This window comes from Odontesthes bonariensis, chromosome 2 (genome assembly GCF_027942865.1).
Source record: "Odontesthes bonariensis isolate fOdoBon6 chromosome 2, fOdoBon6.hap1, whole genome shotgun sequence".
NCBI lineage: Eukaryota > Metazoa > Chordata > Actinopteri > Atheriniformes > Atherinopsidae > Odontesthes > Odontesthes bonariensis.
Window position 1 is genome coordinate 10,344,408 of NC_134507.1, and position 14,093 is coordinate 10,358,500.

Here is a 14,093-nt window from a genome sequence, read left to right on the forward strand (position 1 = left end):
ACAACTAGCTATCATAAATAATTAAAGATTTAATCTGTGATATTTTCAAAGGTCAGACACACAACAACTAGAGAGAAATGTCAATCCTTTCTCTGCAGGGGGACATTTGGTAGTCGCTCCACATTGTTTTTTGTTTTTTTTTACCCAAATCAAGTGAGCAAACTAAGATGAAATGTGTATCATGGGAAAAGTGACATGAATAAGAAGAGGCAGGGAGGCCAACATAAGCCAACAATATGTCACCCTTAAAAAAGATGACTCATAAATGTTTAATTGTTCTTTTTAAGAACTTCTGCAGAACAAAAGTCTTGGGGGAACTGCTGTGTCCATGCGCTATGAGCTGCTGTGCTCTGTGGCAAGTGGGAAGGGCAGCCCCCATGTAACCTGGCCATAGGTTCAGTGAAAGAGAGGCCATGCACACTTTTATGCATAGAGGTCTGCTTCATGCATCAAATGAATGTGGTCCTGATGGATTTCATCCCCTAATGCATTATCAATGAGGCCTACTTTATGCATCATAGCCCCAGCCCAGACAGTAAGGGCTCTATCACCTGTTTCCCTCCTCAGTGCTTCTCTCACCATAGAGAGATTCAAGCATCACCTCAAGGTAAGGTTTGAATATTTAAAAAGCAAATGATATATATGATATATATATGTATATATAATATTATCAGATGACAGTCTTCATATACATACACTCACCGGCCACTTTATTAGGTACACCTTGCTAGTAAAAGGTTGGACCCCCTTTTGCCTTCAGAACTGCCTTCATTCTTCGTGGCATTCTTTCATCAAGGTGTTGGAAACAGTCCTCAGACATTTTATGCTCCATATTGACATGATAGCATCACGCAGTTGCTGCAAATTTTTCGGCTGCACATCTTTGATGCAAATGTCCCGTTCCACCACATCCCAAAGGTGTTCTATTGGATTGAGACCTGGTGACTGTGGAGGCCATTGGAGTACAGTGAACTCATTGTCATGTTCAAGAAACCAGTTTGAGATGATATGAGCTTTGTGACATGGTGCATCATCCTGCTGGAAGTAGCCATCAGATGATGGGTCTACTGTGGTCATAAAGGGACGGACATTGACACTGACCCTACCATCTGAATGTTGCAGCTGAAATTGAGACTGGTCAGACCAGGCAACATTTTTCCCCATTTTCCCCATTCTGATGCTCGTTTTGAACTTCAGCATGTGGCGGCCATGTCATTGGCTGATTAGCTTTTTGTGTTAACATGCAATTGAACAGGTCTACGTAATAAAGTGGCTGGTGAGTGTATAAATACACTTTTGGAATTTATGTTATTGTGCTGCACAAAACTGTCCAGATTGTTGAAACCAATCTAAAGAATTCTCCGAAATTTGAAAACTGAAATGCAGAAAAAGTGGTCCTTGCATCCTCTTTGTTATGAAGCCCTTAATCAAGATCTGGTGCTGCCAATTATCATCAAGATTTTAGTATCACATGATCTTATATATATATACGTTTTGTGACAGGTTTCTTAAAATACCATAAAACTGTCGTGTGGTGGGTTGGCAGGACACGGATGCAGACTCAAAAGATGTAAAAAGCAAAACGTGGTTTATTTATAACTTAAGACAAAACAAAAAGCGTGGCTGAGCCGGATAACAAGACTAAACTGTGGGATACATACATGAATATTATTGTGACAAAACGAAACAAAAGACTACATGAAAAACACTTATCTTTAAAGGCGTAGTTTGACGTGGCAAGGGAATGGTGATATCGGGAAAGAAATCACAAACTGAAAGGGGAGCCTGGAAAATAAATAGGGAACTGGGAGCAGGGCCGCTGACAGGTTTGGCTGGGCCCGGGACAAAATTCTCTGAATGCCCCCCCCCAGCAACCCACCCACACCCACCTCTACTTTCCCAGTCTCTCATTTATTGCGGATAAACCACAAGGCGGAGCCCATTCATCTGGCGAGTGTCAAGTTAAATCAGTCTAAACGAAAGTTTACCCCAAAACGTCACGTTTATAACCCATTCGTTACATTCAACTCTATCTAAATAGCAATTTCACACGTTGCCATGTCTATACTGGCCAAGTTTAAACAAAATAAGGTTAAACCAGAGCCGTGTTACACTGGCTGTCATTCAGCTGACCGGTGATGATTCTCAAATCAATTCATCCTGATTGGCGTGCATGCCTGAAACATTTGGACATATTTGCGGACTAATGCGCATATTCCTTTTTTTTTTTTTTTTTTTCTTTTTTTTTTTTTCTTTTTTTTTGGGCCCCAAAAAAAGATTTCTGTCTCTCTCCAGAATGTATGTAGCCAAACATTCCACACTGATACAGTGCATATTAATCTAATCCAGGTTCTGAAAGAGTTTTACAGTAACAAAATTAGTGCATACCCTTTGGTACATACCAGTTTGAGACCCACCCAAGCCAACATTGTCTAAACTTCTTTCACTTTTCTACTATGCTTTGATACCAATCTCAATTGCATAAATATATGTATGTATTTAACCTAACATAGTATACATGATTAGGACTGGAAAGGAAAAAATATGTGGTTAGGATTCGCTATAACATCACATTACAATTTCACAATTTATGGCCTTATATTGTGACATCTCAGACATTGCTGCTTGACTGATTTAAGGAAAAACAATCAAATAACTTTGAGTGGCTAAGTCAAAGTCCATTCCATAGAAAAAAAGATTGCTTGTGATTTTGTGTTTGTTACAATTATAAAAAGTTTTTTCCACCATCGAACTAGCAAGCCTTTTTTGTTGATATAATAATGTATTTATCCACAAAATTTAATTCCAATTTCACAGTTTAACGCAAGAAATTCAGAATAAAATCTGATTCTTTGAGGCACTGCATGTAGCAGTTGAAAATTAGAACATTTTATTAAAGATATATTCATGTGCCATCCCCTCTATTAGAACTGCTCATGGATTTGCTCCCTCCTTGATTTAGATTTCAGCTCAGGGCTAAAAAGTTTTTATCTCTTCATGCCACCCTGGCAGTAAAATGTAAAACCTCAGAAGTAAAAAGTTTCTCTTCACTTGGAAAATGAATGTAGCCTTCGTTCCTCTCTTTTCCCATTCAAACACATTCACTCTGACCCTTCATACTGTCTTCTCCAGAAGAAGGGGATGCTGTCAGACAGAAATGAAAAGTCGAGCATTTTAATTATGACTTTTATTTCCTGTTGCTTGTTGCTTTATAGTCAAACATTGCTTTGTTTTCTATAATTTTTTTTAAATTTAAATTCAATCATTTTCGTTCACTTTCATTTTTCCCTGCCAAACCAGCACTCCCTCACACATTGCTACTTTAAAAAAAATCATTTTTACTACCTTTCCAAATGTATTTTAATGACATAATTTCTTTGTGCGAACTGTTTCTGTTTATCATCATTATCTTTTATGTCTTAAGTGTTTGTAATAAGTGGGAAATATTCAGATACAGAGACTGTGGATATGGGTTGTGCAAAAAGACATTTCTGTGACAACTCTTCACCACATCCTGTTGTTTCAGCTCTTTCATTTTCCACATGGTAATTTAACTCCTTTCATTCTACATGTGTATTTGTTATAATTGCCGTATAGTTATCAATTTGCTGCTCGTGAGAGATATCTGATGACTTTAATATTATGTGGGTTGTGGCGCCTCTAATAGCTGAATAGGGCTTGAGATCCAACATTAAAGGCGGGGTAGGGGATCTTTTTCTGGAACATTTTTTTACATATTGCTTGAAATACTCTTCACACCCCCATTGCAACCAATTAATTAAAAGTTTTGACACAAATATGAAAAGTTTTAGTGGCCTCTAGAACGTACAATCTAGGAAAAACAGTATCCAATCATTGTGAACGGACCGTTCACAATGATTGGATACTGATGCCGTCTATCAAACTGCAATCTGCTCCTCCCTCCCCCTCCTTCCCCCTCCTTCCCCCTGTGCGCGTACCCTGCTCCGTGAACGAAGCTTGGCAGGAAGCTAAACTAGAGCCAGCTTGGCTAGCACCTAGCATTATTAAACGTATAGTTAGCATAAACTAAATACTAAATACTAAATACGGCAACGATCGATGCTTGCTGTCAGAACAGCGCTCGTGCACCTTCGTGCTCGTGCGCGTTCATGTACTCTAGAGGCGTGCCTTCGGGGGAAAGTGAAGAAAAGGGTTGGGACTTTTTACCTGTGTATTTTCAAAATGCAGCTTCGCTGGACTCAAAATCCAGGATCTCCTACCCTACCTTTAAGTGATGAAATGTGTGAGAGTGAGCATTTGTGTTTCTGTGTGCATAACTGCATGCCTCTTTCACCCAATACTCTGTTGATTTCTGTGGGTGTAAAGGGTATTTACTTGTCAGATTGTCTGACTTCTTGTGTTAGTTGCACCCATTGTTTTTAACCTCCGCTTTGCCTTTTAGTTAGTATGTTTCTATCAGGCTGCAAATCCACCCTGGCAGGCCCAAAACAGCCAGTACTCCCATTAAACATTCATTAACTGCAGTGCCATGGCACCAATGCAGAAAGGTCGCTAAAGAAAGATCTGTTTAGTCGGATACAGGACCGTGCATCGACATGTCTACGTTGGAAAACAAAAGTCTCCACTGACCTGCACCTGCAACAAATCCTTTTGTCATCAGTCAAATCCAACACCTGCATCCTTGAATGGGGTCACTGATTTTTCTATTAAAGGGACAGTTCACAAACTAAATTTTTGTTGTCTTATAATAAACTTTATGTATTTTATCCAGATTGTTTGGGGGGATTTATTTTTTACTCTGGAGATATCAGGAGCAATTCATGGTTTAAAAGCCCAAAGCAACATTTTAATAATGGTCTAACGCTCAAAATTATTTGTTGTAAATAACGTGTTTCGAGATGAAAATGTCCCATCTATATGCAACACTCAAGTTGCATAACAAGTCAGACATTAAATGTGAATTGTGACTGTGTGAGTTTGCTCCTTTAAATAGAATTTAATTTCAAGCTGCTGGGTTTAGTGAAAAAAGGTTTTCAGGAAAATAATCAAAATGGTGGTGTGTGAATGTCTAAGAGTTTTATATGATATGAATGGACACATGCACGACTTATTGATTTTATAAGGCACAAAAGAGATGCAGTGCCTCTGATATTTACAGCCTCTTCCAAGTCATACTGCAGATATTTGATCATTTTCAGCCAATGGTTGTGAACAATAGACTTAGATATTTTCAGAGTTTTATGGAGAATGTTCACTGTGTATATGTGCTTTTTACCACCACAATTGCTTCTTTGCTCACACAACGTTAAAGTGCACAAATAACTGAAGCTATTAAAGAATAATCATCAGGAATTTCATTTAGTGGACTGGGAAGGGATGCATGAGGTGCCAGTGAAACATCACATTACACCTCAATTAACACCAAAGAGGCCTCTGTAGTCCACTTTCATTCTCAGCAATAAAACTTTCATCTCTCACCGGCACCTCTCTGCATGTTAATAATTTACATACTTTCACATCTTATGAAATCAGTACAAAAGCAAACAGGCAAAAAGAGAAGGGACATACTTACTCTATTTGTCTAATTGCAACTTCTGCAGAGCTAGTTCACTACAGAGCGATAGCATCTCTCTGACCCTGCTGGGCTCACTTAGTTAATTATAAAGTGGTGCATCTGTCTCAGAGGGCGATCAGCTGATAAGGCTGCCCTGAGAAGCGGACATTGCCCCCATCAAGAGACAAGGACAGTCCCTCAGAGTGCCCAATGTACAGCCTATGGCCAATTATCCACCTGCTGCATGACTGCAGTTCAGGGATGTCATTTCATGCTAATTCCACTGGCATAATTGTTGTTTTCCCAGTTAGAAGGTTATAATTAGGTTATAGAAATAAGATCTTAAAAGCCACTTGAATTAGACCATATAACTAGTCAGCTTTGGGTGGATAATTATTTTTGCAACTGTTATACTCAAAGTCAGAAAGTGATTGGAAGAAACCCTGCTCACCACTATTATCAAAGGGTTTAGTATGTTTGGTACCATTTTAACTTAATCGTGTGGCACATTTAGCATAATCATAAGAGATGAAACTCCACATCTATTTCAAACCAATGCTTAAAGAATCTGTTGTGTAAAATCAAATCACCTTTTCATCACATAACCCTTTTCATGTTACAAATGCTGAAACAGAGTTATTCCACTGGATTGGACAGGAAAAATAGAAATCAAATAAATAAGTAAGTCAATCAATAAATTTAAAAAATGTGGTAAATACAACAATAGCAAGAGGAGTTATTGTGCCATCACCAGCTTTGTTATCGCTGTCACTATCTGTTTTTCACACTGGATAAGCAGCATGCTAGAATAACATGTCCCCTGTTAATTTTACAGTCAATTCCAGAGGCGGCATTCCACTCACCTTCTCTCTGCCATTATTTCCCTCAGGACAAACACATGAGGGATTCTGCGAGATAGGAGCAAATGAAGGTCAGAATAAAAGAATATAGATATTGGAAGGCCAAGACCTCTACTTTATTATGACCACCATGACAATAGACTCCATTGCTCATATTAAGCAAGTGATTCACAGTTCAATAGGTTGTAAAAGATAAAAGAAAAAAAAAACCCTTCTTACAGGGCTGTCATCTGTAATTACTCTGTGAATGCACGGATGTCCCAATAATTAAAACGAACATCTTTCAGTTCAGCTGCTGAAGATGTTTTTTAATCTTACAAAATATGTTTTATGTGAAAAATGCATCCCTCACTCAGCTCCCCCGACTCATCTGACTAATCACTCAGTTCAATGCTTCAACTGTTTTTGCCTCCAAACACATTAGTGAAGATGATGATGAGTGACAGGGACTTTTACATCCCGGCCCAATTAACAAGCCACCCTTGTTCCCCTTCAGCATTTAAAATTGAAGGGGCGTTAACACATGCACGTCAGTCAGTCACCTTTCCCTTTCCCCCCTCTTCTTTCTGCACGCAGCCCTTCTGCTTTCCCTTCAAGCTCACAGGCCTGATGCCGCCAGTGTCACAGCCAGCCGATGTCACTCTCTTTACCCTCTTTCCAGCTGCAGATTGAGAGATGCTAAATCAAGAGCGTGAAAATCACCAAATGCCAACCCAATTACCACTTTAATTTTTATCATACATAAAGGAAGCATTTTTGCTAAATCAATTCATGATCACTAAATCTGTGGTACAATACTGAAGAGGTGCTTCTTTTTTTCCTTTTTTTTTGCTTAGCCTAAAATACTATTTAGGACAGATGGAAAAACTTCCTGTAATTTCCATGAAAATGAAAATAGCCACCATAATTACAAGAGGTATTAGGCCAAATTCTACATCACCAGCTTTAAGCACATAATAGAATAGAATAGAATAGAATAGAATAGAATAGAATAGAATAGAATAGAATAGAAAAATACTTTTTTCATCCCCCAGTGGGAGAAATTCAAAAATATTTTGTGTGTACAAGAGTGCACCACAAAGCACAAATGGAGCTTTACTCAACAAAACTGTGAAGTTTTACCACTTTGGCTTTTAGCACTAACTCAGAGGCAAGATATTTTTAAGCATCAATGAATATTGTAAGAGTTTTCCACCACAGCAGTGAAATGAACTGGATGACACAGCACACAGGGCATACTTAGGCAAAGTACAGTGAGCATTCAAAGATGTTTAATACTAACTGGTAGACTTACTGTACACTAAGTCCATCTACTACCGTGACGGTCTAAAGTTTACACAAGACGCGTGAGAAATACTAAGGAAAATGCATTAATTTGTTTCATTGTTCCCTTTGTCATGGGCTAAAAGTGAACCAGTACCTTCCCCTTTTGTTCTAGGAGTTTGCAATTATTGACCCGTTCTTCTCCACAACTCTTCCAAGGTGTTATAAAGAAAAGTGTCAACTCAATAAAAAGTCCTCAAGAAGTGTCAAAATATAATAGAGCTCTGAAATTTCATGTTTATGTTAAAACAAAAGAAATGGGTAACAAAACCTCACCCGCTAATACGGCTGTCTTCCTAACAATTTAATCATCCTTCTCCAGCCTTCTCTCTACATGTAAAAACTGCCCTAATTCCTTGATTGTGAAAGTGAGAGTCCAGATTACATTAGCCACTGCATTGGCACAGAGTTTTAGGGAAACAAGAGGCACCAGTGTCAAGTTCTTGCCATGGATTGCCACACAGGAGCAAACAGAAGCCCTGCAATGCAGTACCAAGGAGTCAAAGCTTTGTATGACTTAGGACACATTTCAGCTGAAGCTGGAGGAGTAACAGACACTGAATGTGACTCTAAAATAGAGTAACTGTAATCTTTCCACTGAGGACAGGCAAAGTGTTGTAAATGAGTGGAACAGCAGTGTGTCGTAATGTAGATTGATACTCTCATAATAATTGTGCTCGACTAAGCAGGCTTTAAAAAACCCTTCAGCTATCCGTCTCTCATGCTCGTTTTATTTCTCTCTCTCTCTCTTTGATTGCCGGGCACACCAGCTCCAAGCACAACTGGTCCCACTCATCTTGTAGACTGATGCAGTGATATGCACGGCTGTGTATGACTGTACATGATTAAATTTACTGTTTGTGCTTTATCATTGTTTTATACTCCATTTCTGCACATTTGGTACTAACTTATTTTTGTATCATGCTTATATTGCATAATGAACTGCTGTTTTTTTCTGGTTCGTTACTTCGATTGTTACTTTATTTTTGTTTCCAAAGTCAAGCCCTGTTTTGAAAAGTGTTTATTTCAGGACATCTGTTTAGGAAAAATGATATTGCAAACTAGATGGACTGAGAAAATCAGCACCTTTCCTCTTCCGTCACTCTTAGACTGCTACAAAGCTCAATGGAATATAATATTTTATTACTCTGTCTATTTCTTGTCCTGTAAAAGGACATAAATGAAAAAGAAGCACAAAACATTGTCAGTTTTCTTCGGTGAAACTAGTCTGAACACTTCTTATTTTAGAGAGATGGTAATATCTCACCATCTCAATCGTGAACATTGTTAGCATTCCAAGTGCTTCTTACCTACTTTCTTTAGACTGTAATATGTGACACAATCATGTTTTATGTTGCTGATGATTTCAGTATTATTAACAATTCATATCCGGTGTCAAAATGATTGATCAAACTAACAATATATATGGATATTCCCTTGCCATAAACAATAGATAGAAGTAGATTCACTGAAATCTAAACTCTAAGTAATATCTCGCTTCACATATTCTCATTTATTCTTTTTCTCGAAAGCCCAGCTCCAATGAACTCACACCTTCTAAAGCATGAAAATGGCTGTGTGCTCTGCCCCACTGTGTGCACATCACAGAAGACAACATTTTTTCCACCCTATCCTGAACACAGTAAACTCTCATCTATCCTCCTGGACACATTTGCCCAGTGTGACAATGATTTTAGAAATGCCCAGTGTGGGAGGAGAAACCATCCGTTAAAACCAACATCAATTACCCTGGAGCAAAGCTAACTTTCAGGAGGCCCAGCCCTTTTTTTCTTTCTTTTTTTTTTGGTCTGTCCAGCTACCTAGCTAACTGACAACATCAAGGAGATTTAGTCCAGAGTCTCAGTGGGCCTGGTCGGGACATTCACGGTAGATGGGAAACAGTAATTACATCTGAGGGGGAGGCTTGCCGGGAGTCTGGAGCCTTGCACAGATTCAGTGTCATAAGGCCAATAGATTCCTGGGCGTCTGTAACAAATGGTCGCCTCACTTGTCAAAGCAGAAAATAGGCTACAGATTTTGGCAAATTTGATTTGGAGAAGGTTTTTTACGAGTTTGGCTGTCTGCTTAGTGACATAATCTTAAGATGGTAATGACTAAATTCATAATCTTTATACCTTGTATATCTACAGGTTTAGTTATTTAACATTGACTTTAAGTGACTTTCCAACAGTCAGCTAGAATATTACTGCAGCATAAAAATATCTTATATTCTCTCTTGTAGCTTAAATAATCTACTTTTAATATCATCACAGTAAAGTTACATTTATGAAGAAAGGAGTACGTGAGACAGTAGGGAAACAAAGGACATACAAATACAGGAAATATCCGAGAAGGGCACTTCCTCTAGCCCGAAAGTGAGTCACACACGATATCTGCAGGATTTAATTAGGGTCAATGCAGACTATAAAGTGTTAACCTGGCCTGCAGAGATACAGAAATGGAAAGTGTGGTCTAAAATGCCCCTAGTCTTGTCTGTAGCACCAACAATTTCTAAATCCTCATTCACCATCATCTCCCTTTGCCACTTGAAAACTCAGTCATCATCCTTCTTTCTTATTCTACCTCTCCCTTTAACTTTACCCTTTCGAGCCACACTCTGAATCTCTTCCACTCTCTATAAATATCTGTCTCTAAGACTGACTTTCCCCAGTTCTCCTGCTTGCTACAAAATAGAAATGGGAATCTTCCATCCCCTGTGGATCTGAACACCCACTCAAGGTTAGAAGTGCTGCATGTGCAAGAGATAACAGATCAAGATTTCCACTGGCACACAGGACTAATTGAGGACATGTGTAAAGTGAGAAAGAAATAATAGTTCATATTGTCACATAAAAACTAATTCATCTACTAGATACCTTAAGGTATATAGAATGTCTCTCTTTTTCTTTGGTCCACAAGGCTGTAATACAAAGTCATTTTCCACAGCTCCCCACCTCCACTTTTTTCACACATTTTTCATTTTACAGAAGGAAAATCTAAGAAAAAGTTACATTTTATTATCCGACTGATAGAGTTGTGGGTGACTTCATGTTTTCAGAAATTCTTGGTGTTGGACAAGAACAATACTGCGGTATCAAGCAGTTCAGTTCATTTTAAACAGCTCTTCTGGGATGATATCTGTTCTCAAATCTGTGAAGTAGTTAGGCATTAATTAAGTAAGCCACTGAAATGTTTAAAAGGTTTGAGTGTGTGTGTCACATGCTCAAGGTGAGCAAGTAGCAAACAGTAAACTTTTTGGCAAATACTACAAAACACACTTCTGCTATCACAACATCCAAATTTGAGTTTATTCTGTACATGAGTTTTACATGATAAGAATGTCTGCTGTCGTGCTTACATTCAAAATGTAAATGTAAGATTGCACCGTTGATTCAAATTAATATTCAACATTTTATTTTTTTTACTCCCTCAGTGCAGTCTATGTGGATATTAAAATGAGGTCAGCCAGGCCTGACGAAGAAATTACATGATTTAATGGCACCCCAGGGGAAGTTTAAATATAGCTATGCTTTACAACCGGCTTCCGTGGCATGACAGGAGTTCATCCATAAACAACTGCCCAAATTCTGGATGTGCTCTGCTTTAAGCATTACAGTAAGCAGATACTACATGTCAGTGAATGCCTGTCTATTTGCTAATCCCATCATGCTGTATTTGCTCCTTTATTTCATTACAGGGACAGCTGAGGTGAAGAGTAAGTGATGGGAGGGGAGACTGCTGTCCCCTGCACTGCCACAAGATGGCAGGACAACCCACTATCTGTTCTTGGCCACTTATCAAAAATATTTTATTGGCGTGAGCATTCTGGACTCTACAAAGTGTTTTATGAACAAACATAATGTGATTCTTCTTTAATCAACATCCAAGCAGAGAGAAATCCATGAGGCATATAAATAATTAGCCAGACTAGCAACACTGTGAATGTAAGTCTATTAAAAACATGCAGGCAGATCAAATATGGATTAGTATTCATTATGTATTTCAGGAAAACCCATTTAACATGACATCCACATGAAAGCAGTGTAGATGGAAATGTCCCACTGGATACTGTGGGGATCTCATTCCCCATGTGGACTGTTTCACCATCCATCTGTATTCATGGACATCTCTTTCATTGAGGTTTCAAAATAATTGATCACATCTTAGACAGTGTATAATAATCGTAAACATAGAGAACAGAAGCCAGAGTGAGAAACACAAGAACCCTATCAGGAAATTATAACATTTCGAGTAAAGTAATGAAGTTCAATCTTCAGTCAAACTGCTAAACATAAAAGATGCTCACTGAGGTGTAAAATGTAAAATATCTTTTTTTTTCTATCATCCACAGAGAGAATTACAGCATGTTCAGCTACCAGATAAAATCCAACTTAAAGTTCAGTGGTGACAATTTCAAACTGATGAACTGAATTAAACGTAATTAAAGAAAAACACTTGTGTATAAAAAATAAAAAAAAACAGCGCTGTCCAGATTGATGCAGCTAATGAAGCCTGACAGATGTAGGTTACATCTGGTCCCATGGGTATGAAGCAATTGTTTAGTGAGGGGAAGGAGGAACCAGCCACTGTGAGGGCTCCATTCAAGAATCAAAGCTGAGCAGAGAGAAAGTAAGATCTGCAAATATATTTGATTTAATAAGACTTCTATGTGCTGCTCTGGATCAAGGCCAGCTTATCCACAGTCATCACATGTCCTTAACTCACTGCTTCACTCGTTGTTAGACAAATTAAGCTCTGATAAATAAGTTAGTGACAAGTAAAGGCAGCTGAGAAATGATGGCAGATGGCATGAGTCATCCCACAAGGCCCTAAAATTTTAAACCAAATCATCATACATTGCATTCAAAGAATGCATCGTGGTAGTAGCTTTGCAATTTAAATAATGATTTAAAAACTTTGAAAACATGTTAAAGAAAAAAAACAAATACCAATTGCGGTGAGTTGGGAAAGGAGAAAATTATGTAAAATGGTGAATGGTTGTGAGGGATATCACTCACTAACTACAGTGCTTTGTGTTACAAGACACGTAGATGGGAGATATCAGACAGAGAAAGCCGGAGAGACGCCATGAAGAAAGTAAACAAAAAGCACGTAGCATTCCTACTCTCACAGAATAATGTTCAGACATGCACTTGCATTCCAAACTAAATGTTTCACTTAACACTTATCTTTTGGCCTGTTTTCTACAGAGCAGTTGAACCACAAGAAAGAAAAAAAACTTTTTGCACTTCTTATTACACTAGACACTCCAGTGCTGTGCATGTTTCAGTTTACTGTGTACCCACAAACTAAGTGAACCACAAGACCACTGAGTGGGTGTTGACCTTTTACAAACAAGTAGTCTCTTTGTGTTTGCCAGAAAAGGGAAATCTCAAAAATGCCAGTGGACACCAAACTGTCAGAAGCCCGGAAACAGAAGTGTCTTCACAAGGCTATTCTGATTTAAATTATGAAAGTGTCCGTGTGACTTAAGTAAATGATCCACTTGAAGAGATAAATGCATAATGTAATGGCATATTGTATCGCAAGTTCCTGCTACAAAGCTGAAACATCAAACAAAACCAGCAAACTAGGGGGTATAAAACTATCATTAGGATGGCCTGGACTATTACACACTTAGCACAGGACACTCAGGACAGCAGTCTGTCAGAGTGAGTCTAAGGTCAAGCCCCTATGTTACGAATCAGCTGCTAAACTTGCTCCAATTCCATGTTACACTGTATGCATATATTCTTAAACTAATTTTGGCATAAATTGTGCAATGTCAAAGTCAATCTGTTATGTCTGTTATGGCCCTGATGTCCACTATTATTGTTTTGCAATATATTATTGAAAACATAAAATCTAATGACACATTTTTATGTGTAGTACTGCTATGCCACCACTGGTTTGACTACGCCAAAAGATCAAATAAAACTACAGGAAGTATCAACTGCCAACAAAATTAGAAGTGACTCACATTTATTGCGCTTTCCAAGCCTTGAGTCTGATCTATTTAGGCAAACAAATGACAGAACAAACATTTGTCTCAGTCACTGTAGTAATATATCACAATAAAAATACACATTGCAGAGCTATATTCCATAGCTTGGTTTTCAATATTTCCAGAGTGGGTGGAGATTATTTGAAATAAAAACCGGTTTGTAGTTGCACAACACTAAATCCTATTTCCAAAGTTGCCATATTTTGTAATCTCTTGATCTTAAGACCAGTGACTGAAGCAGTCTAATAATGCACAGGAGAGATTAGCACATTTCCATCTGAATGCAGCCAAGTATTTATGTATAAGCATTAAAAGACGATGAAAAATAATCTATAAGAAAATAACTTGTTTTTCTGAGATGTCACATTGG